The sequence below is a fragment of the Hemibagrus wyckioides genome, linkage group LG11 (genome assembly GCF_019097595.1).
Source record: "Hemibagrus wyckioides isolate EC202008001 linkage group LG11, SWU_Hwy_1.0, whole genome shotgun sequence".
Taxonomy (NCBI): Eukaryota; Metazoa; Chordata; class Actinopteri; order Siluriformes; family Bagridae; genus Hemibagrus; species Hemibagrus wyckioides.
In genome coordinates this window covers 21,929,846-21,955,883 of record NC_080720.1, presented here as the reverse complement: position 1 = coordinate 21,955,883, position 26,038 = coordinate 21,929,846, and the positions used below count along the sequence as shown (strand labels likewise).

The 26,038-nt window shown below is 39.7% G+C and overlaps 1 protein-coding gene across 11 annotated transcripts in view; it reads left to right on the top strand.

Moving 5' to 3' along the window:
• The first annotated feature begins 1,405 nt into the window (after window positions 1–1,405).
• The window catches only part of foxp1b (forkhead box P1b), a 157,811-nt gene continuing 133,178 nt past the window's right edge, over window positions 1,406–26,038 (top strand). For 4 of the 11 annotated variants that reach the window (XM_058402834.1, XM_058402830.1, XM_058402833.1 and 1 more), the window contains exons 1-3: window positions 1,410–1,942; window positions 8,062–8,140; window positions 16,424–16,509. The gene's annotated coding sequence lies outside the window, so the exon portion shown is untranslated. Of the gene's footprint in view, window positions 1,943–8,061; window positions 8,141–16,423; window positions 16,510–26,038 lie in introns of all 11 variants that reach the window. The other 7 variants (XM_058402837.1, XM_058402831.1, XM_058402844.1 and 4 more) reach the window with 6 other exon arrangements.

Here is a 26,038-nt window from a genome sequence, read left to right as displayed (position 1 = left end):
TATATTAGGCAGCAAGTGAACATTTTGTCCTCAAAGTTGATGTGTTAGAAGCAGGAAAAATGGGCAAGCGTAAATATTTGAGCGAGTTTGACAAGGGCCAAATTGTGATGGCTAGACGACTGGATCAGAGCATCTGAGATGACTGCAGCTCTTGTGGGGTGTTCCCGGGCTGCAGTGGTCAGTATCTATCAAAAGTATCCTCTAAGTCCTGTACGTTTTATGCTATGAGTAAATAATGTTTAAAACATCATTGAGGATGGAATTACATGCTTGAACTCATTAAAAGATGTGTCCATATTTCCTAAAGATCCTGTCCTCAAGTTACAAAACATGTTACCAAAAAGGGTTCTGGTCACTCTGAGAAGAAAGAAGCTTACAAAAAGCTTTGGTCAAAGTGACCAAAATCCTTTGTTAATGACATGTTTCATAAGCACATAATAAAAGCAAAACTAAACAAAAATAATTTTTCCTCCACAAGCAAACAGTTAACTTAGAGATTACATTAAAGATTGCAAAAATATATTTTGGAGTTTCCTACAACGTGGAAATTCAGTCTCTATGTGTGTATTTTAGTATAATGACATCATTACCCTATACAGGTTCACGAGGAGTCTGGAGACTGTCCTATCCCAGGTGGACCTGTCCTGGGGACACCCTGAACAGGATGCCAATTCTTCCCTCACACACCCATTCATTCATACAACAGGGAGGAAACCTGAGTACTGGGAGGAAACAGGAAGAAGTCACGCACGTGGACAGAGATTCAGTGTCAGAGCTACTTCTCTTCAGCCACACGGTGGCGCTCTGTACTCATACAACAGGGTCATGTGGCTGAAAACTGTACAGTACTAGTGTGCTCAAAGCATTCATCCATATGTGTACCTTTTCCCGTATATTTGGGATTATTTGTTGATCTGCTTATCACTAACTACTGACTATAAATTACAGACCCACAAGATTACAGGACCATAAGCTCACCGTTTATTTATCATTACTGATGTACATATTATCATAATAGCTGTTGCATGTATCGTATGTGTAAGCTCAAACTTGCAAATAAGAGAAATGCAAGGATTTTTCATTTTATATAGTTTTTTCTTTTGTTTTCATAACCTGAGCAATTTGTACACTGAATAAAAATCAAGCTATAATTTAATCGCCTGTGCTTTCAAACGCACGAGACATAGACACAAATGCAAAGACACTAAATAATAAAGTTCAAATAAGAAAAGTAAAAATAAAGGTTGATGCGGATGAGGAAGCTTGTGTTTTGTGAACCTTTTTCTTCCCAGCACATGGAGCTTGTCCTCCTCGTGAACTTTTTATCCCCCAGAACTTGCCGTGTTTCATTGGATAAAGTGTAGAAAAAGCGGCAGAGGATGCCTAGCCTCACTCCAGTCACAGCCATCCACCTGGACTCTTGACTATTTTTTTCTTCTTCCTCCAACAAAAAAAAAAGTTTTATTTTCTTATTTACTATTTAAGCAAAGCAGCAAAGTTCGACTTTACTGAATTACATCGACTTTATTGGAGCTCGCGCGCCGCAGGTGGATATGACGTCACGGACCGGGAGCAAAAAAACACAACAACAATCTAAATCCGCGACATTTTCCCCCCCTCGCGCGAGGCATATTAAAGTGTAAAAAAAGAACCCCAAAACGTCGGAAGGATCCCGCGTTTCTAACTGAGAAGTTTTTAAAGCGTTGTTGAAAGTCCCGATTCCCTGCTTCAACGCAGCACTTTCCGGTCAGAGACACGCGGAGATCCTGACCGCTGAAGTTAGTCCCTAAAGCGGAGTAATTAGTGTTTACAGTGCGATTTATCGCACGCGCTCTGCCCAAACACAAGATCACGCCAAGAGTACAAACCGTCGCCGTGCCATTTCATCAAGCCGCGTCTTATTATTTTATTTCTTTAAACAAAAACAAACGTCCAAATTACGGTAAGTTGCGCATAATGTTTCTTTGGTTTTTGTGTAATATTTGACTTCTCCCGGGCCGCGCACCTGGAGTTTGGCTTTGTGTCTATGTGGTTGTTGTTGTTTGTGTCGGCGTGTAAACAAACAAACAAACAAACAAACAAACGGCGTGTATGACGCATAAACGACCAAGCAACCGTCAGGTGTCACATTAAAATAGCGTTATTTCTGAAATTTCGAGACAACCAAAACAAAACAGGCAGACTTTTTTTTTTCTTTCTTTCAGAAGTTAGCCCGCAAGCTAGCTGGTTTGTTGGAGCAGCGCTTTGTATGCTTTACGGCGCGTGCAGTACTTTAAGCGTGTTCGCTGTAAAAGTTTTGGGAATAAAGCTCGCGTGCACTCCCGCTCCATCAGCTCCATGACGCCGAGATCATCTTCAGCACAGCGTTTTTCCCCACGTGCTCAACTCGAGCCGGAGTCAGGGCTGAGGAGCGCACTCATCTTTCTGTCCGCTTTAGCATGGATTTCAGCTCGGGTGCTACTTTTAGTCCAAATTTTGCTGAGCAAGCTGTCTGTCCAAAAACCTGTGTGTGTGTGTAAACTGCATGAGTCCCGAAACTTCTTGTGACATGCCGAAAGTCTCTCAATCATCAGCTTTTCGACATGACTGTGCTGAGAAAGTTCACTGGCTTCTAGCGGACTAAATAGTGTGGAGGAATAGTACAGCGCCTGAGGTTTCGGACGGAGCCCGGATTTATCTCCTCTCTCTCTCACACACACACACACACACACACTCACACGATGTCACTTCTTCTTTTAACAGTTAATTTACGATTTATTATTATTTTTTATTCCACATTTGTGTTACTTATAATAGTCGTGTTTGTAGCACGTGGTAGGCGCAGCGTTAAAAGACAGCTGTTTTATTACATGAAAAAAATATATTTTATATTTATCTTTTACATTGAAGCAAATATATACTTGATTTTGTGTATGTATATATATATATATATATATATATATATATATAACCTGTGTATAATATATTAATATATAATATTATTTAATATAATATTTCCTTTTCTACTCTGTGGTTGTTTTAGATTGGATTAAAATGTTGTTTGAAATGAGCAATTATTTTTAATATATCTTAAATCTAATAAATCCACTTATTTAAAAAAAATCTCTCAGACTGGTGCAAGCGTAGTGCTTAGGATTATTAGTCATTGTCTTAAAGCAGAAAGGGAAGAAAAGTAAGAAATAGAAAAGGATGGGAGGGGAGAGAAACCCTTTTTTTTGGTCGGAGAAGTAAACAGGCTTCAGCGGGCGAACCTTGACAACCCAGATTAAGGAAAACACAGAAGATCAAACATTGCTGCTGCGGCCGTTGTCATGAGTTTCTAGTGAAAGAATGGAGAGCGATAGCGAGAAAGAGTATTTGAACAGGCACTGGGGTTTGTGTGCTCACTTATGCAGAAACAGACCTTGGCAAACTCTGCCTGACCCAGGTTTTGAAGTGTTGGACTGAACTTTTCTTTCCTTCTTCTTTTCAGCCTTTTGCAAATAGCTGCAGAATGTTTTCACTTGTAGATTCGCCAGACTCGGAGTTCAGAATGTTTTCAGCGTGTTAAATATTTCAAAAGCAGCGAGCAGTAGATATTGATGTTGTATTTAGTGCAGCAAGGACTTAACTAATCTAAATCAGAGGCTAAATCCAGGCCTGTATGTTAAAGATGGACTGCGTAAGTGATGATACGTTCAGAGAGATTATTGTGCAGCTCCTGTCTATAGTTATGTGTGTGTGTGGACTGTGGACAGTCACTGGATGATATCAGGCTTGAACACATGTGTCCTCATCCTTCCATGGATCCTGCATCAGGTGACAAATTAAAGGAAAAAAAAGTGAATTAGTAAGGCTTTAAGCCGACACAAGTACAGCTTCTGTGCAGCTTCAGCGTACACTACTGACAACTGATATTCCATCAGTCAGTGTTCTGGCTGATGATCATTAGTATCACATTAAATTCTCCCATAGGTGTTCAGTCGTGTGATCTGGTGACTCCATCACATGTCCTGTGGTAGAGAACGTTGCTGTCCTGGAAGTGACCACTCCCGCCATCATAGGATAAAAGTGGACAGAATGACTATTGAGCAAGCCAGGAGTTCACAATTTTTTGTAGGCAGAGACAGTTTTAATTCTAAAATAAATTAACAGATTTATTTCAAAGGCATGAATTGACATGGTTTTGACATATTTAGATGTGTTCAGTAGTACTTTAAGCTTTGTTGAGCTTTGTTTTCCTGATCGTTCTACCGACACCTCAGATCCAAGATTTTTATAGATTTTGAGTTATCGAGGTTTGGATTAAATCCATTCAATACAAATGACCAGTCGAAAGGCTAATAACTTCAGTATAAGATCGAAATAACAAAAATGTACTAAAACCTTTTGTGATTTCCAGTGCTGTATCTAAATAAAAATCAAATCAAATCACAGAGCTCACTGACAACCAGTGCCATAGGCCAGCAGTTTTTCCTTTAAATTGTCACCCAGCTGTGTGTGCATATGTTTAATCTCTACTCTTAAATAATATTTGTGGTAGTTATGAATGACACAAGGAGTCCAGTTTCCAGTGCTTATCTTTTTATTTATGTTTTTTAAAATCAAAACCAAGGGCAGCATATTTTTCCTTCTCCCTAATCACTCTTTGCCAGCTTCTCTGCTCTGTCCGATATCCTGATACGTGAGCTGTGGCTCATCCTCAGCGTATCGCTATTGGAGTGCCGAGCCTGACTGATTGGATTAGAGGTTGGAATGGTGCGATTATTCCAGGTGCCTTTGTGCCAGCTGCGGAGCTGACAGCTGAGCTGGGATCAGAGTGCTGGATCAGTTTCCTCCCATTCCTGCCCTCTGGGGTCACCAGGTTCTTACATGAAGCCTGCCCTTCCTTTCCAGGAATTTCCATCATCTTTTGTCTAGTGCTTACTAAAAATGCTCATAGACTGGCACATCATACTGGCAAGGTTTCTGGGCACTCTCTATTTTATTCGAAAGTGCTGTTGACATTTTCTCAGTGGTTTGGTTTCGACTGGTCAGGAAAGAGCCTATAAAACTTAAATGTCGAGCCTCTTTAGCTCGTGAGAGTTCAACAGTTTAAAACACAGATTAACTTATTATTATATGGAGATTTGTTAAATATAACCTATAGTCCTACGTCTCATCCCGTTACACCTTTGTTACATCTGTGCGGAATCCTCCTCACATTTTCCTTTTCGGAGTGATGTGGAGTCAGAGCCCCACCCAGACAAGAGGTTTAACAAGGCAAGACTTGGCTGCTCCATCATCCCATGGTGCAGGAAAACTTGCTCTGCTTTGATCATGAAATGTTCTGAGATTCGCTCTTGAAATAGCACCATGGCAGTGGATGTAATAAGATGTCAGCACTGAGATCTGAGCTCCTGAGCTTTCTCTAGCTCTCTGAGCGAGTGCTCGAGACAGCATGACAAACACGTTAATGTTGACTAGGTGATTAAGGTGCTTTTGGTCTACGTCTTTAGAGTTGCTTAGCGTTTGCTGTAGTGGATGTGTGAAAAGCAAAGGTACCTTCTGAGGAAGACGTGTTTTGTTTTTCCTCACACCCTCCATAGTAATGTGTCCACGATTATAACACGGTTAATTAGTAAACCAGTTCGTACGAATGACCTTATGTTAATTACTATTTCATACACAAGATGTTTATTTTCCCTGCAACTCAATCTTAGCTGGATTCAAAGGATTCTTATCTGAAGGAGCTTTTCTTTCATCTTCTTTTTTTTTGTTTATATGATATTAGGTGTCATACATAAAACAGGTCTGCACAGTTTTGAACCCTGTTGAAATTGGGAAATTCTTAATTGACTAGCTGTTGCTTGTTTATTTGATAAACGTATGCTCCTGTCAGAGGAATTGTAATAAACAAGCTGTAATTAGTGTATACATGCTCCTCTCGCAGGTTTACCCTGCTTCCTTTTTTTTTTTTTTTTTTTTTTGCTACATCACCTCAGCTGAAAGTAAGCTAATGACTAAATTAATCACGAAACTAATTGGCTTTGGCACCAAGCTTTTGAGGGAAGGGATTGTATGAAGGGTGCTTAGTGCAGATTTGGGCCACAGCCCGTACGGTGCTTACAGGGTCTCTAGGGACCCACGCAGGGCAATGCACACAGAGTGTGGAAACAGTTTTGTTTCTGTTCTGCCTGTAATAGCGCCAGGGCCGTCCAGGTGGTCCGGGTCTTCACCACTCACCAGCTGACTCAAAACGGTTCATTCTGTTTATTATGGTGCCATGACAACTCCACATTCAGGCAAAAAAATGTACCTGGGGATTGCATAATTATTTACATGTTTTAATACAGTAAGATTGCTCACTATTCCAGATGTTTATATCCTGCTCTTTGATAAAACTGAATGAATGGCTGTGGTGAGCTCATGCACGGCTTATTACTTTTGCTGTACACTAAAGATATTTCAGTTTGAGTTTAGGAAGATGAATATGAGGCAAAAGTTTAGAAATTTAGATTTTTATTTTCTGCTATTTAAATCTAGATATGCCAAACAACTTAGAACGTGGCAGCTTTGGTGGAAGACCACCCAGTGAGGTGAGCAAAAGTGTAGGAACGGATAATCATACAGTAAATAAAGCTTAATATTTGGTTGCATATCACTGCATCCGCAATACATGCATCAAGCCTGCGTCCCTCTGACAAGACCGAATTGTTGCATTTGTCTTTTGTGATGCTGTTCCATGTTTGTACCATGGCTCCTTATAGTTGTTGCTTGTGTTAGGACGTTTCTCCCTTCGCTCTCCTCTTCAGGAGGCTGATCAACTGTGTTAAGGTCTGGTGATTTGACTTGGCCAGTCTAACACCTTCCACATTTCCCCCCGTTGAAGTCTTTTGTTGAGTTGGCAGTCTGCTTCCACCATCACAAGTTACGTCAATAACGAATAGTGAACCTGTTCCAGAAACAGCCATCCAAGCCCCAACGCATGACACTACCGCTATTGGAGGGTTTGGATCATGTTCAGATCCTTTCTTTCTTTTGGATCATGAGCAGATCTTTTAAACAAATCGAGTCTTCACAGGTGAAACCCTGGGTTTAGACCAAAAGTAGACACTCAAAGCTGTTAATGAATTGTTTAAACAAGCACACTTGGGCAACAAGTCAGTTGTATGTGCCAATATTTTTGATTACTGGAAACAAAACAAGCCACGTTCTAAGTTGTTTAACGTGTCTAGATGTAAATATCAGGAAATGAAAGCTGAAAATCTGAGCTGTTGTCTCATATTCACCTTTTGATCTCAAACCCAAATGTCTTCAGTGTATAGCAGTTGAATTGGTCTTGTGGTTCCAACACTTTCAGAGGAGACTGCATTATATTTGCCTTTCTTTTTCGGTACAATGGTAGACCATTTTTCATCTTACATTTTTATTTATCTTTGTTGTAGTGAATTTAAATAATTGGACTCACTTTTCATGTTTTTAACAGCTAAAAAAAGTCTCTAAAATCCTGTTGCCTGACCTAGGCCTAAAGCTGTTGATTGTTTAATAAACTCTGTATTGTAGGCAGAAAAACATGTATATTAAGGATCTGTAAGGCCAGTGAGTGACCAGGCAACATGGTATATACTTCCATAAAATGCTAAAATATATACTCTGATATTCTGATTGTGTACAAATACAGTGTTTAATAGCCGTGTTTAAGAAGTTAAAAAGGAGTCAATATTTTGGTTGATTTAATGTTGAATTGAGTTAAGATAACAATTTTGAAAGCATTTGTGTAATGGCAATTGTTTATCATGGAAATTATCATTTTAGCATTTTTAAGACTGTACTGTGCTACTTGCATCTTGTTGAAGCAAAGTTTGTGTTTCTCTGTCTACAGTGGTGTTTAGCCCTCTGGCCCCTTCAGTACAAATGAAAATTGACTTAATATGAGATGCTTGATTAGCACAATTAGCTCTCATTAAACAATGAATCTGGGATTCAATCAGGCTTAATTGCATGCACAAGTGCAGGAAGCGCTCCCCAAGCTCATGAAGTGACATTAGAAAGTGATTCAATCTTTGTTCTATTGTAATAGGAATATATTGGCTATTTCAGAGTCTGCTGGCAGAGGCTTTGGAAGAAGCGGTCCATCTTGATCTTCTCCACTTGCGCCTGAAGGCCCCTTTTCTGACAGGTAAGCAGGTTGTGCATCATCTCTGCTGGCCACAGCACCCAGTTCTCATTTTGATAAGTGAGTTCATGACATGGGCTCTGCATTTCACAGGTGCCTTTTCTCCCATTGTCTGGTACTACATTACAGGAGAATGACTCAAAACACACAAGCAATGCCACTCTCCTGAGATGAAAATGGAAAATTTTAGGGGAGCCAAATGTAAACACCATTGGTGTATATGAAAGAGGTTCTAAAACGGACACGGAACCTGGAGGAATTGCATTGTGCAGGAATTGGCATGGAGTCACAATTTCACACTATTTAGGGTGTGTTTGGCTGGTGCCTGTTTAATTGCCCTGCCCAAACCTTGATGTTCTCATTTCTACACTGAATGCTACATGATCAACAAGCAAACGCACCTTTGCTGAATGCCACACAATGATTAAATAGGGCGTGGCATCGTAATTATAATAGTCCTTACTTGTTTGTGTAGTAGTTCAGTCATGTTAGGTGTCTGTGTTGTTCTGGAGTAAATAAATCAAGGCTTGTTAAAACGGGCTTGGAAAACATGTGTTTTAAGCCTTGGCCTTCCATTTTATCAGTACTGTGACCCACACAGCGTACAATTTGGCTGACGGCAGCAACCAGCAGCTGAAGTAACCAAATTATATAGTCATGGCTTTTTAATGGCCACATCGGTAAATGGGTGTTAAGTAAATGATGCAATTTATTCTCCATCCATATCCTCCACCCTGCTTCATGGCAGGGCTGCCGCGGGACTTGTGCCAGCATTAAATAAGTGCACCCAGATGGCACTCGCCTGATGCCCACTTGGTTACGAAGTACTTCTATGGGAATAACTCTACCACCAACAAGTGATGGGGCAACTGATTGCCTGTTGCTCAGTCCTTGGTTAGTGTACACAAATCTGCTAATATTTTGCCATGTATGTGTGTATGTGCATATATTCATACATATTTTCTCTAAAAAAAATTAATTATGCTTTCTCACAGACTTCTTTTGTTTTCCTACAGAAATGCAAGTGTACCGACAAACGTGTTCTTTTGGTGCGCAGTTTTGATTCAGTCAGGCACAAAATTGTGTATGTACATGAAATTACATTGCTGTTGTGCAAATTTATTCTTTCTTTGTTTGGAAATAAGGATGCACACGTTGAAGCTACACCACTGCATGCTTATTGCCAGTGGAAGTAATAGCTAAGGCCAAGATAGTTTTGGTTAACGATTTAGGATTTGTTCGTTTTGTTAGGCAAGCTAAAGCTGGTGCAGTGGGTAGCATAGCTGTCTTGCCAGCTTGCAGTGCCATGGTCGCTCATGTTACTGTCTGCACATGTTCTCCCCATACCTGCTCAGGTTTACTCCAGGTTCTCTAGTTTTCTCCCAGCTTCTGAAATCTCTGTGTGCATGTGAGAGTATGTTGCTCTGTAACGGATGGACTTCCCATAACGTTGTATTTCTCAGACCCAACGCAACCCTGATTAGTATAATGCAGGTCCTGAAACTGAGGGAGTGTTAACTAAGCTAGACAACGGTTTGACCGCACACTGCCGTTGTATATGCTCTAGATAGCATAGCATCATCTAAGTCAGGGGTGTAGCTTCTGCTCAGTTGAAATGAAAACCTGCACCCACACCGGCCCTTTGCGGGTAAGATTGGATACCCCTGATCTAAGTGTTGTCTATTTCCCAGAACAAATGTGATGGCAATAGTCACACCAGTGACCTACGTTAATAAATGTAAACGAGTAATGTTACACCTGTGTATTAAAGAATGTAGAGGCTGTTAGCTACTCAATTAATACATTTAACTACCATTAAACTGTTACTGTCAAAACATTTAATAGAGAGCTACATTTCTTTATTCAGGAGCTTCTCAGAACATTTTGTTTAAACAGATCTAAAGATAAGCATCTTACTGGTAAAACTGTGCACTTTAATGTCAGTGTTGTATGAGCAGAAATGCTACAGTGCAGATGCCCACAGTGTGAAAAAAACAAATCTAAAAAGAGATCTCCTTGTTATTTCTATAGTTTCTCCTAGACTGCTGTGAGATCAGACGGAAATAAAAGGGAGTTTTCTCCTGTCTCTCAACTTTTTCTGCTGACACAAAACACCCCAGTAATCTCATGTTTCCTCTTCACTTTCAACAGAGATCTCAACAACATCTCGCGCTGTTCTCATATCTGCCCTTCAGATTCATGTCGGCATATTAGTTTACTACAAGCATGCTTATGTTTACTTGGGGAGATATACAGATATTCTGCAGTGTCTCTGTAGTGTAGTCTGTCTGAAGACTTGTAGTGTATTTCCAAAATGCTAGCATTTATAAGTATACTAGGTTACATATTCCAACTATTTCTTTTGTTGTAAATATATAAACTTATTAAATGTTATCATATGGATTTAAAGAGTTGTTGAGTCCGCTGAACACTGAAATCTACGTATTTATTGTCAGCATTCAATTATTTATGTTTTGTGTGAGCAAGATTTAATAATAATTAATAAATTGTAATAACATTAACTTATCCAGCAGTTAAAACTGTATTTGGAGACGACATTGTGTGTGTTTGATCCTTGGATTTGACTCGTTTAATCTGAGAAATATCATTTTTTTTCGCCCACATTCTATTTCTCCTTGGGAAGTTAAGTGACAAAGTTGGTATGTAAATGAACCATAGGTGAGAATCCCCGTTAAATCTCCTGAGATAGCAAAGAGAAACCTTTAAGCAAAGCATTCTCAACTGGGTGCGAACCTTTTAGCCTCGTGTTACCAAAAATATTTATGGTTCATATTAAGCCATTTATCTCGATCAGTAAGTATCACGATCATATGTTTTGGTGTCAAATTCACCACTTAGAAGATAAAGATTCGAGGCTAAGGAGACTATTTTAAGTGTTTCAATATCAATCTGAAGAAAAAACAAACGCTTACAACATCGTTTCATGCCAAATCATCATTTTAATGTGTGGAAATCCCACACTGTCAACATGCTAGATGAGAGTTACGTCACATCTGTAGTACTAGCAGTGAAATTTGCCAAAATCCTTAACATGTTCTGATGGGTAGAGGAGTATTGTTGAAGTGAAAGTCCAAGAGTGAGGAAGAGGAAATCAGCACCCAAGAGTCTATAGACAAGGAGATCAAATATAATCTAGAACATTGTGATGTTGGTGTGTACACATGCATTCTTAGGCTTGTGTGAAGCAAATCATGAGATGGAGTAGTCCAGCAAGTACTCAGAGAGATGTTTTTTCCTATTTCTACTTTTATTTTTTTTAAATTATTATTTCTTTTAGAATGGGGAGGTGTAGAAGGCAATCAGGGAACCTTGCTTTTTTTTCTATTTCTTTTCCCAAGCCTTCCACTCCCATCTCCACTCTTCTCTGTTAACTCTCTGTTACTCTTATTTTCTGTCTGTCTTTCTTTTTTTCTATTCTCCGTCCCTCTGTCTGCCTTCAGATTAAGTCCTTCACAAGGTTTGGTGAACTACGCCGGGTGCCCTATTTACCAGGACGCAGCTGCTAGACCAAGTTGCTCAGGTGGCACCTTGTAGGGATTTGTTTTATGTAACCAAGAAATGAGTAAACAGTCGTGTTCACAGATTTTATCTCTCACCGAGCGTGTTTATGTGGAGGTAAGAATATAAGTCTGCACTTTCGACAGCAGTAAGTGTAAATTCATTAATGAGTCAGAAAGTGAGAGTCCTTTAATGTGACATTTGTTTCCTGAAAAGGCAGATATTTGCAACCATTGTACAGGAAACATACACATTTCAGTTTTTGTTTCAACCATGTCATTTTGCTTAGAAAATATGTTGACACTGCATGTCATGACCCTTTGCTTTGAGTTATACATGGTGCATTAAAGCAGGACAGACGCATACAGCCTTTGTCGTCCAAAGCTAGTAGTGCTTTTGGGTGCTTAAATGACCCACAACAAAGTTTGAGGTGTTCATTTTGAGATATTTATATATTTTTTTGCTTGCCACTTTTTTTCCCCCTCTCTGCCCCGATCTGATGGAATGGACTCCACAAGACCTCTGAAGGTGTGCTGTGGTATCTGGCACCAAGATGTTAGCAGCAGATCCTTTAACTCCTTTAAGTCGAGAGGTTTATTTCTCATTAGAGCATACTACTGTTTCCTCCCTTTACAAAGACCGATTTGCATCTTGAAAATGTCTGTAGTGCATATATACATGCTTTTTGTTCATGTACTTAAATACACAGGAAATACATAGCAGACCAATGTGGACAATCTTAGAAATGTAGTCGGTGTGGTGTATTGTGATTGCGGTAATTGGGAGGTATGTCTGTATGGTTTGGTCTATGGTTTTGAAGTCATAATCAGTGAATCAAACATGAAGTTTTCCTGCTCTCAAAAAAAACATCTACCTGTGTTAATTGGATACACACAGTCTGTATCCCTGAAATACGCCTTGTATATCTCTGTATCACATTTAATTGTGTCACAGCTTGTAACCTGCCATGAAGTGTGTCAGATAAGAAACACTTGTTAACACGCACAGCATGAGAACAAAACAAGCTCACACTGAGATTAACTGCCATGTTAATTCCACAAAACATCCCTCCTGCTCACCTTGTGTTTGCTACTCGACGTTAGTACTTGACACTAATGTTCGTCACTGCCTCATCTGGAGAATAACCCTCTATCATGTTTTTTTGCCTTCCTAAAGTGCAAAGGAAGATGAATTTGGGCCATAAAGGCGGCCTATCACGAGGGTCTTTTATTCTAAATGGCTCTGGGAATTGGTATCGGCGAGGCTGCGGCATTCCCAGCGCCATCGTATTCAATCAAGTGTCCACTTAGCCGCGACCGCGAGTAATTGTCCCCGAGTGGGCCACACACTGACCTTTTAATGTCTGTGCTGACCCTGTAACCTTGTCTGCAGGTCTTAGGGAAGGCCTGTAAATCACACAGCTCTTCTCCAGCCTTTTTCCTCTGTACCAGCAGGTCAAGAGAAAGACTGTGTGTGTGTGTGTGTGTGTGTGTGTGTGTGGGTTGGGTGGGTGTATGTGCATTGGAAACACCACTTTTATAATTGGATTGTGTAGAAGAGGTCATTTGAGGGATGTTTTGTGAACTGGACTCCTCTTTACGTGGGCTGGGGTCCGTCTTGTGCATTTTATATTGGATGTCAGCTGATATGACGTGATTTATATTAAGTGGGCAGGATTGTTTCGTGAGGTTTGTACTGCTGTTTGGATTTTTGACCAGACTTTTTTTATGGCCAGATATACTGCCAGGCTGATGTTACAGAACGCTCTGTATTTCGCCAATTAAATGACCTGATTTTCAGTACTCTGAAATGTGAAAATCTAACCAAAAACAGGTTGTGAAGTGAACTGGGAATCGTTGATTATTAGATGTGAGAAATTCATTTATTTTATTGGATCGATCTAGATCTAATCCCATCGGAAAAGGGCAATTTTTTTTGCGCTCTAATTAAACACTTGTAGAACACCATGTATTTGTTTAACAAGTTCAGTTTTTTTTTGTTTGCTGAACATTTTTTTTGGTACGAGTTTAACTTTTTCAGAACAGTTCATTTTATGCCCAAAATGATTCATGGCATTCAACAAACTGCGTACACTTCTCAAAATAATTTAGTTCCACCAAAACAGTAAGCTCTTGTTACAAAAACATTAGCCTTAATCACCTCAGAAACATTACCTACTGGTGCCATTATTGCAGATCCACTATTTGACATAAATATATAAAAAAAGTAAACAATTATTTGTTCTGTAGCTTTACTCCTGTGATGACTTAATTATATATTTAGTTGGTCTACAACAGAAAAAAACATGAAGATATTGATCAAATCAAATTATATTGGATTTCTTTATCATCTAGGATCAAATATAGTGAAATTTTATCTCGATATCAATTGTCATAATTTTGTGGTTTTGATCGTTGTCCAATATAAGTATGTCTAGTGTCACAGTTCTGTAATTTGCAGATGTCACTCAGTGAGATGTGAATGAGCAGAGTTTGGAAATTGTACTACTGTAACCAAGCAAGGAAAATTTTGTTCACTGTTTTGTTTTGGCTCAAATAGAGCATTGTGCTAAATGTGTGAAGCAGTTCGAAGAACTGGTGAAACACTGCAGTCACTTTAGGATCTAAAAGTTTTGTTTCCTTATTCGGTTGCAGTTCTGTATTATCAAATTTGATCTGCACATCACATCATGACTGGTGATAAGTCATCATCTGATGTGTAAACGTTTTCCCCTCCAAGTCAGCTGATGACTATTTATTTCTTTGAAAAATGGACAAGGATGGCAATTTAGGTAAAGCCGTCAGGGTAAGACAACATAATTAGCAAGATGAGCGATTCTGCACCGCAGCAACTGCTATGCAAAAAGCAGCACAGTGCTGAGTGAACTGGGTCTCTGGAACGTGGGCTTTGCCTGGAACTCTTTTTTTTTTTTTTTTTTTTTTTTTTCTCTTCGTTGCTTTAAAGGTTATTTTGTTTTCCTCTTAGGACTGCAGAGTTTATGTGATGATTAGAAATCACGTAATTACCAGTACTACTGTTGTTGTGGTCTTTGTCTCAGAGATTCTGAGAAAGGTTTGCAAATGTTTTATTAAAATCCTTTAAAAAAGTCCTGATGTAATTCAGGAAAAAAAAAAAGAAATACACTTCTACAGCTTTATCAAAGAAATGTGGAAATTTAAGTTTATTTTAGTACACTGCAAGAAATATAATTAATGTGGAGAATTGTGTTTGTATTGTGTATGTTTTGTGTATTGTCATGCAGCCCTGCTCTGTGTGTGTGTGTTTATATTTTTGTAAGAACCCAATATTTAAAAGTTTTGTGATATGAAACAAGAAAAAAATATTTCACTAAACTATATTTATTTATTAGATTTAATTGGATATTGTATTATTTATTATTAAAAGTTAGATATTTTTATGTGTGATATTTTATAAAAAATTGTGTGTGTGTACAAGATATTGGAGCAAAAAGCTTTCTTTTGGCTGATTCTGAATGGATTTGCTCTACACTGTGCTCTTTTCTCATCTTTAGCACACATTATCAATACCTGTTCAGATCAGTTTTTGCTTTCTAAACCATTTTTTCCTCCCTCACCTCCACCCCATCCCTTTGCCATTTTTTATTGATTTATTTATTTATTTTTTGCTATTTATCTCTTCATCTACACCCCCCCCCCCACTGTCTACTACATACATAACTCGTGTAATGTCGGAGTCATAAATATCAGAGGAGCCCACATTCTGCATTTTTTCCCCTGCTATAATGAGAGGAACGCAGCTATAATCAGACGGCTCTTTTCTAGAGCAGGGGATGGGTTTAATGGACATGACAGGGAACTGTTCTCTGCTCTCAAGTGGAGTCCTTTTTGTAGCAGTGTTTTTTTGAGGTTGATGGGTACAGATTATTTTTTACTTTATTTTGGATTTGCGAAATAGTATTTTTACAGCAGACAGTTTGAAAAAGCTGTGGTGGGACCTATAATGTAATAAGAACCTGTGGGTGTATGATCCTATGATCTTAGTCCATCAAAACACAGATCGGCTTAATGAATGGCTACTGCAGTCGTATTCTTCATCGCTCACTTTCTCATCTCCCTCATCCCGCCTTTTAATAGGCGCACTTTACAAAACGCTGACCACAGACAGGGGCATTTTATTATGCAAATCTGGCCAAGTGATGGGCTATGCAGATTTGTCAAGACTCCGTGTCACTTTCTTAACCCACCCGGTGACGTTCCGAAGAATTCTGACTGGCAGTTTGTAGACACAGCGTTTAAAGTTATGAGTTGGCCTGCGAGGCCTTGACATTTGTTGTCGTAACTGTGGTGTGTGTTTTGTCTGATTATTGGGTGGATAAATATTTCTAAAGTCTAAAGTGCTTGCTTTTAGTAGAATGTTGACAAGTGTTAAGATGCATTTAGGTCGTTCTGAGAACTTCTGGAATTAGTTTGTCACAGTTCAAATCAACGTTTGTGGTTTGATTTCATCACGTTTTTGTGTTTTTTTCCTCACTGTTTGAGTCAAGCATGTTTATGTGGGTTGTGTAAATTGAAGGGACGCTCCCCACCTTTATAACATGGTATCTGTTCCTGTTTGTAATTTGCTGATGTTAATTTGCATCTCTCTCTCTCTCTCTCTCTCTCTCTCTCTCTCTCTCTCTCTCTCTCTCTCTATCTATCTATCTCTCTCTCTATCGTTCTCTCTATCGTTCTCTCTTTCGTTCTCTCTCTCTTTTTTTTCTCTCTCTCTCTACACTCTATATTTCAGCTCTTTGATGTTCAACCCCTCACAGTGCTGTGGTGAATTTTGATTGGAAGAATGGAATGTCAGACTTTTCAAAACATCTGATGAAGGTATTTCAACATTTGACCTTTTCATGAAGAGATATGGATATTTAAGTGACCGAACAATTAACACAGTAGAAACATGCAAATTTTTGCTAATTAATAAAAATCTTCACTTGACCTATATTTAAAGTTAGCGTGTCTCTACGTCTATTTGTGTAGCATTTTTAGATCCTACAGCAATGTGTTTAGGAATGTGTCGAATGTTGGCGCATTACATTTAATAGATTTAAATGGCTGGTGTAGCTGTTTGAGAACAGGTTTAATTGCCCCATGTTACATTCCAGCAGGGTGACTTGAACATAGTTCTCGTAATATAATTAAAAATGCATGTTATTAGGAATGAACTGCCTTTTGTCGAAGATGCCAAACCAAAGCTGTCACTTCAGCCCCCCCCCCCTTTTTTTTTTTTTGCATCTCCCTCATTTTCCCACTGTGTGTGTGTGTGTGTGTGAGAGAGAGAGGGAAAATTTTTGTGTAATTTTTCTGTGCAGCTTTGGCTCAGTGCTACCAAAGCAACACACACACACACACACACAGCCAACAGAGAAGCGACAGTGACATTTGCGCTGAGGTAATGGAATCCATGGGCAATTAAATTCCAGACCTTAAATTCAAGAATCTGTCTGCACTCTCTCCATACTCATCCCTCCATCTCTTGCCAGTGATCTCCATAAAAGTGTTTGGTTTTAGTGCATTTCTACAAAAACCTTTTTTTTTTTTTTTTTTTACTTGAGTTTTGTAGACATGCTGAACTACAAAAATTGCAAAAATAATTGATTGCTTTACTCTTCATAATACTATATATATATATATACACTATATTGCCAAAAGTATTCGCTCACCTGCCTTGACTCGCATATGAACTTAAGTGACATCCCATTCCTAATCCATAGGGTTCAATATGACGTCGGTCCACCCTTTGCAGCTATAACAGCTTCAACTCTTCTGGGAAGGCTGTCCACAAGGTTTAGGAGTGTGTTTATGGGAATTTTTGACCATTCTTCCAGAAGCGCATTTGTGAGGTCACACACTGATGTTGGACGAGAAGGCCTGGCTCTCAGTCTGGCTCTAATTCATCCCAAAGGTGTTCTATCGGGTTGAGGTCAGGACTCTGTGCAGGCCAGTCAAGTTCATCCACACCAGACTCTGTCATCCATGTCTTTATGGACCTTGCTTTGTGCACTGGTACACAGTCATGTTGGAAGAGGAAGGGGCCAGCTCCAAACTGTTCCCACAAAGTTGGGAGCATGGAATTGTCCAAAATGTCTTGGTATGCTGAAGCATTCAGAGTTCCTTTCGCTGGAACTAAGGGGCCAAGCCCAGCTCCTGAAAAACAACCCCACACCATAATCCCCCCTCCACCAAACTTTACACTTGGCACAATGCAGTCAGACAAGTACCGTTCTCCTGGCAACCGCCAAACCCAGACTCGTCCATCAGATTGCCAGATGGAGAAGCGCGATTCGTCACTCCAGAGAACGCGTCTCCACTGCTCTAGAGTCCAGTGGCGGCGTGCTTTACACCACTGCATCCGACGCTTTGCATTGCACTTGGTGATGTATGGCTTGGATGCAGCTGCTCGGCCATGGAAACCCATTCCATGAAGCTCTCTGCGCACTGTTCTTGAGCTAATCTGAAGGCCACATGAAGTTTGGAGGTCTGTAGCGATTGCCTCTGCAGAAAGTTGGCGCACTATGTAGTAGTACTCTTCGCACTATGCGCCTCAGCATCCGCTGACCCTGCTCCGTCAGTTTACGTGGCCTACCACTTCGTGGCTGAGTTGCTGTCGTTCCCAAACACTTCCACGTTCTTATAATACAGCTGACAGTTGACTGTGGAATATTTAGGAGCAAGGAAATTTCACGACTGGATTTGTTGCACAGGTGGCATCCTATCACAGTTCCACGCTGGAATTCACTGAGCTCCTGAGAGCGACCCATTCTTTCACAAATGTTTGTAAAAACAGTCTGCATGCCTAGGTGCTTGATTTTATACACCTGTGGCCATGGAAGTGATTGGAACACCTGATTCTGATTATTTGGATGGGTGAGCGAATACTTTTGGCAATATAGTGTATATATATATATATATATATATATATATATATATATATATATATATATATATATATATATATATATATATATATATAAGAATAAATTTTCAAATGAGAAATTTGTTGGAACTGGTCTGCCTTAATGTTGCTTTAATGATTTGAAGGTGACTTGCTGTTTGGTGGGAACCGCAGGTGACCTCGACTCGTGATAGCAAAGGATAGAGGAAGGAGAGGATAGCAGGAGAGAGGAGAGGAATGGTATATTCGCTGGTTGCAGCAGTGGCCACTACAATTAACGCCTCACTTGCAGGCTTGTGGTGGGCAGTGGCATGAATCATTGATCTGTGCCAATGAGGAGGAGCCAAGCGCTTTATCCCCTTTCTCTCCCTCTCACACATGCTCTCTCTCTGTTTCAAGTGCTGATGATGCATTTGGCCAACGGTTATGCTCCAGGCTCCTCTTTCTCACTATTTCATATCTTGCATAAAGGATCTTTGCACATATCAGAGGCTGAACTGGAATCACCGAGAAATCAGGGCTGTGTAGTCCCTTAAACGTGGAAAGGAAGGGTGTCACACATCCGCTAGATTAAATGAGTAAAACGAAACAAAGGCCTAAGCTAAGAAGGACCGGCTGATGGTCCACATTAATTTTCCATAACCGAATCCTTTCAGATTTGCCAATATTTATGTCTTAGCTTTTATGGCTTCTGACCCTTTGCTCAAAGAGACAACTGAAAACTACACTTTTCAGATATTGTAAGTACATCTGAATGGATCTGAATATAAATCTACATCTGGATTCTGCTTTGGGATGATGTCTGTTGTTGAAAGTGCTCTACAAATAAATCAGGAGAACAGCCGATTCACTGAAGGGGAAAGGACGCAGGATGTGAAAGATGCATTTGTTTTCGCTGTGTGCCGACTTGATTTAGATGGCTTGACTTGATTTGTGAATCTCTGAAAATTTGTGAGTCTGTCTGCAGAAAAAATACACTGGTGGGACTGTGGTCTTTTGGTGGTTAAAAAAAAAAAAAAAGAAAAGTTTTACGCTTACATTCTCTCCCAAATTACGCTATGAGAACCAACATTCTGTTGATCTGTGAAACTTAGTCGTGTCACGTGATCAGTTACTTCTGGATCAGTACATTTGTAGACAGTTTATTAGCTTATAAAATAAAAGACTGAAGACTGGATAGGTTTTAGTGTTCATTTGCTAACAGCAACAAGTAAGCTTATACACTAATAAATCTTTGTTTATAAATAGATAGGTTTCTGCAGTTTTATCATTTAATCTTTGGCATGTCTTCGTGTTACTGGTTTCTTCCTGAGCATAAAATGCTACACAGACTTAGCGATTTGCAAATTCTGGCTGTTTCGTAAGAGTTGAATGTATCAGATGAAATGTATGTAACGTCCTCACTCCTGTATGCGTGTGAGCTTTAATTACACAATACCTGTGTGTATGAGGGTGATTGTACTCAGCGAGTAATAGCTTGTAAAATAAGGTCAATTTGGGTGCTAAGCTAAAACGTAGTGCACTGAAAAAATAAAGCCAGGTAAACCATCTCAGTGACGTCAAGTTGTCAGAATTTGACCTGTGTGTCTAACCATGCCAGCAGTGCTACCTATTCCCACCCTACTCCATGGGTACGGTTCTTTCGGTTCCCATGTGATGGAAAGGTGTCACTGGCTTTCGATGTGAATTTCATGCTCACGCCTTGTCTGTCTTTGACAAAACAAGCAAGTTGATCTAATTTTGTAATTGTCTATGCTCAGAAATGCTGCATGGTCTTGAAGCACTTTGAGCATGTTGAATCCTTTAGCTGCTTGTTCATGCCATGAATTAACTGGAGGCCTGCAGTTGACATCTAACTAGCCTTGGGATTGAAACGTGTGTATTTTGCCCTTTTCTTAGCGCCAGCTCACGTGCTGTTTGGTACACAGATTGCTATGCAGGCTTACAGTCGTTTGAGTGGAAACGTAACACTCACTTAGCCACAGTTTAACACACAGCCTACTGCGCCACTCCATATACCATCAGATCACTAACCTGACCGAGCCTCTCCTTCAGCACCCGATCCACAACACACGCCAGTCAAGTGCTCCTGACTTCATCAGTCAGCTCTTCGTTAAAATGTTGTTTTTCCTTCATTTCCACATCTCAAACTCCTCAGTAATTAATTACTGCAGCGTGCTAATTCATTTTGTTTTAAGAAAACGGGACTCCTGTGTTTCTAGATGTATATAGGATATTCACCATGCACATGATTTCATTTAATTTACTAGTTATAGCATCTCTAAAATAAATTAAAATATTAAAAGGATAGCCACTTTGAGGCCAGAACAGGGAGAGTTTATTATTTTTATTGCGGCCTTCCTACTACAGCACACATTCAGATCGCCAGTACCTACATGAATGTGTGCCAGAAACATTGCACGTTAAATGAAAGTTACATTATGCGAATACGTCTTAATAAAACGCCGCTAGTTTCAATTGCTTGTTAGTTTCTATGAAATATTAATAGTCATAAAAATCTGCAGCCGCCCCTAACTGCGGCTTCCTGTTTCGGTGACGTTGGGCCGATGTTGCAAAGAGAATGGTCTCGGGAAAAGAACACGGGGCCTGGATGAGGTCCTGGACAGCTGTCCGTGTGTGTGTGTGCGTGTGCTTATGTGTGTTTGTGTGTGTGCGTAGGAGGAAACAACAAAGAAACTTGCAGTGAACAGCAAATTAATACTGGTGTTTCCACACACACACACACGCACGCACTTTCCTGTTTAGACTTAAAGGTGATTGTGGGGACCTGGAAGTGGCAGATGACGGAAGTGGAGAGAGTAGTTAGAAAGAGAGAAAAAAAGTATTTATTTACAGTGAAATTTCACACAGGATGCCACCCCACACACCCCTCTGTTTTCCCATGCTGCAGGTTTTATTGGGTATAACTCTGTGTGTGTGTGTGTTGAAGTTCAGGGTGCTGGCCTGTATTGTGGTACAGGTCTGGGTCTGGGCAGGACCTGCCAGCGGTCACTCAACGGTGCTTCCTGCCTGAACAACAGGGAAGAGGGAGCCAGGTTAGTGCAGGTCACAGAGATTTGGGAGTGGAGTGGAAACAGGGCAGAGAGACAGAAGTGGCTTGTGGGTGTGGGTGCAGGCGCGTCTCAGCCTGTGGGTGGACGTATATCCTGATTTCATGTGGAAGCCATGTTGCAGTCAAACTGATTTAGACAGTGAATTTTGCTCATGCTTCACTGTTCCTTTTCTAATCTGATCACGGCTAGCCGGCATTTTGAATTACAGCAGACATTCTGGCACATTTGTACTGTAATAGCCTAAATCCTGATCAAAAATAACTGCTATTTAATATAAAACTTTAATCATGCTAATGTGCCAAGAGCACAGTGTGTCCTCCCAAAGTTAAAAGGAAACCAGCGATATTAACGGCTGGTTAAATAATTAGTCATGACGATGCTTCTGTTCTTCTGCTGATAGAAACACACAAGCCACATGCGGGTGTAAAACGGTTGCGATTAACACTCTGTAATGTGTCACTGGCGAGCTTTGACATTTACTCATCTTTTGTGTAGTAGTTGGGAGTTTAATATTAGGACATTAAGTTAAACATTTATTTAGGACAAATTTGTCTCTTCCTACACAACCAGACATTTTGGGTTCCAGCTCAGATTTCCAGCATTGTTTCCCCTCTTTTACATCTGGAGACCCGCTGCACCTCCGGTGAGGTTACACGGTGCAACATCTGTCGTCACTGGTCAGAGCAAATAAGGGGAAATAACACTGCTCTGTTTAATACAATTGTTGCTCGAGTGCAAGTGCTGCAGAATGAACACTGTTCTCGAGAAATGAATCAGGATTGTTATTTTAATAAAGAATTTTTGTGCAGTAAATTTTGTGCAGTTAAACAGCAGAACTGCAGAGCTAATATTATGTCTGTATGATTTTTGGGAACTTGAATGTAGAAACAACTGGTGTTTGTGGAAGAAAAACATAATATGGCAATGCAGTAAATTAAAAATCAGCATTATATATTATATATCTGATATATTAGATATATTATATATCTGCTATACAGAATTTAGGATAATCAGCCCATGAGGTCTGTGTAGGCCAGTGAGTTTTATTAAAGCATTTAATTAAGGTGTTTATGTTCGCCTCCTGGTGGTCCAGCGGAAGGGTCCCGCTTTCTTATTGCTGCGTCCCGGGTTCGATTCCTGGGAGGGCGCCACCCCAGCCACTGAAGAGTTAACTCTCTGTGCCGGTCCCAAGCCCAGATAAAAATGGGAGGGTTCCAACAGGAAGGGCATCCGGCGGAAAACCTGTGCCAAATCGTGCGGATCGAACGATCGGCTACAAACAGCGGATCCTGCAAGTGTGTGCGGGACAAACGTTAGGACAAAAAAAAAAATTAAGGTGTTTATGTTCACACCTAAATTGAATAGGTAGAATCTTTTTAAATAGCATGTAAACATCTCCAAACATCATCCTAAACCTTTAGGACATTAGATTAGATCAATCCGACGCACACGTGTTCAACCTGCTTCATTCTCAGCAACTGCTCCGAGATCTAAAGACAGAGACAGCAGTGACTATAAAATCTGCTGTCCATGTGTGTATATAAGGTTAATGACTGTAATGAAGCTGAAGAAGGCAGTGAGACGTAGGCACTACTTTTTATTCATGGCTCACTTGTTGACACAGTAGCGATCATTTAACTTGAATCGCACGCAAAACCTCTTCTCTAACTGTTCAGACTTGTACAGATGGTTGGATTTAACACTGTGAAGATTTGACATTTGGGTCGATTTAAGAAGGCACCACTGTAATTAAGGATTTATTAACACTTCCATACTACCTAGATTTTGCTCTGCTTAAAAAAAAAAATAATGGCCCTGGTATAATATTTAGATGTTATTTTTTTTTCTTTGCTTGGTTTGAAGGTTTTTATTATCATATGTGTTAAGAAATACACTGTATTGAAAGTGTACTATATAGATATTTAAACAACTGTCACTGTACATTTTTGAGATTTATTCATGATTCCTTTTGTTAATTTTTTTAGCCTTTTTTTGTATGCATTAGGGTCCAAATCTGTGACCACTAGAGAAAAAAGCTTGTCAAGCATACTTTTTCAATTTAACAGCAACTTGTCTGAAAAATCTTCTAAAAATATAGACATGAGTTTCTTAGTATTCGGTTTGTTCCCCTTTTGCTTTAATGACTGCCATGGACTCCAGAAGCTTGTGCAAATCCTCATGATGCATTTTTGATCAAATCCATCAGAGTATCGTCTGAACACATGCACCAATAGAAGGGATTAGACTCGCGGAAAATCTGACCTTTTGTACAAAGCCGTTAACACGCTCAGTATCACACACTTGTGTACATTTGATAGCGAGCTAGAGATTGTGCAACATTTTCGATATTGAATAGTCAAGTAAAACATTTCCTTGTTTGGTTTTAGAATGTTGAGAATTCTTCCACCTTCTGTCTGTTTACAGTATAAACAAATGTCAATGTCTAATGTGGTTTCAGACTTTTGAACTTCAGTGAATATGTATATTTTTAAGGATTAAAACCTGACTCTAAGCAGCTGATATGATCTGTTTAATTTTTTGTATTTGTTTTCTATAAATAAAGTTAGAAACAAATCAAATGTAATTTTTAAAAGTAAAAATGCCTGTTTTATTATTAAGTGTTTTTTTTTAATGCAGCACTGCTGTATTGTTGGCAGTTAGAGAGTTCATGGTACAGTCATGCATACTGTGTATAATGTTATGCATGTTGTAGAATCTCTTTGATTATTGCTATCATATTCTGGTATCGACATATCACCTACTCCTAACTTTTACTACAGTGTAATGAATAGATTTAGTGGGAAAGTTTGTTCAACTGAAGCATTTCCGAGAGAGAGAGAGGGGGAGGCTTTTTTAATTTTTTTATTTTATTTTATTTATTTCTTAAATCTGCTTTCTGGGACCAGAAGCAAACTGTTTAATACAGATCTTTGACCCTGGACAGTCAAATATCGGCAAAGTACAGATGCAAGCAAAGCACACACACAACCACACACAGATCCTCCAGTTTTGATTCAGGAAAAGAAGCCCCTTGCTTGAGGAAATTATGCAGACCTGGCCTTAATAAAGGTCACTTATTTGTGAATATATAGTACTCTGACCCTGTTTCTCCATTGTTCAGTTTAAGTATCTTTCACACTCATTACATTTTGAGGTTTTTGTTTTTAAAACAAAACATGGTGTGATCATCGTGTCTGTATTTTATACTGGAAAAGAACAGGCTCCACTGATGAAGTGGTAAACTATATCAGTGCTGGGATTATAAAAACGACAGTCTGCAACTGAATTTCTTTCCTCCCCTCCTTTTAAAAATAATGTGAACAAGGCTGGGTAAAAGAGGCAGATAATATATGTGCCAGATTGATCATTGGCTCATGACCCCATTATCTCTCTCCATGTTAATTACAATGTGCTCAGCTTGCGTGTCAAAAGACGGATAATTGAGGAAGGTAAAAAGACGTGCCTGCCTTTATTTATGCTTTCGCTTTCAGCTTGCGGCAGCTCTTCTGCCCGTCTCTCCCCCACGCCTGCCGACACTCTGTCTCCCGCTTTTCCCGTTTTAGCTCCATTTATTTATCGTTCGGTAAAACTGTCACCGTGTGATCATCTTTTGCGGAGATATTATTCACTATCATCACCTTCATGCAGCTTTCATTTGGGGCCTGTAGCTCTCGGGTTACTGCCGCTCTGTCTGCGCTGCCAAGCATTAAGGTCTAGCAGCATCAGGCTCAGACAAATTCAGAGGAGTTTCCGGCGGTTCCCTCAGGGCGTCAAAAAAGCTAATTCTGGTTGCCTGGATCGATATGTGGGCAGGTCGGTGATACCACACTCTGCAGAGACTGCCGATTTCTTAAAGTGCCCTGCGATCCCGTGGTCTATCAGTAATTCAACCTGAGATGTGTAATTAAAATAAATGTGTGTGTATGTGTGTATATATGTGTATATATATATATATATATATATATATATATATATATATATATATATATATATATATATATATATATATAAAATGTGTGTGTGATATATTGCATGTTATATATTACACTTTTTTAATAGAAACTCGGGATAAATAGTTGTATCAGCTTTGATTCATGTTATCATCCATTGTGTAAGCCGGCCAACACGTGTGGGGGGAAGATGGCGCCTCAATGGCTAACCCCATGGGTATCAGAAGCACGATATTCAGAAAAAACGATAGAACGTCGGAGAGTTACGAGTAGGAAAGATTGAGTTCCCACCAAGCCCTGCGAAAAGACTTTGTCTCTCTACTGACCGTCACTTGCGGCCGTTCTGAAGTGCTGAGCAGCGAAACCCCCAAGAAGGGACTTTTCTCTCTTTGTTCTCCTTATCTCACAGCATGAGGTGTCGGAGGTAACATCAGAGC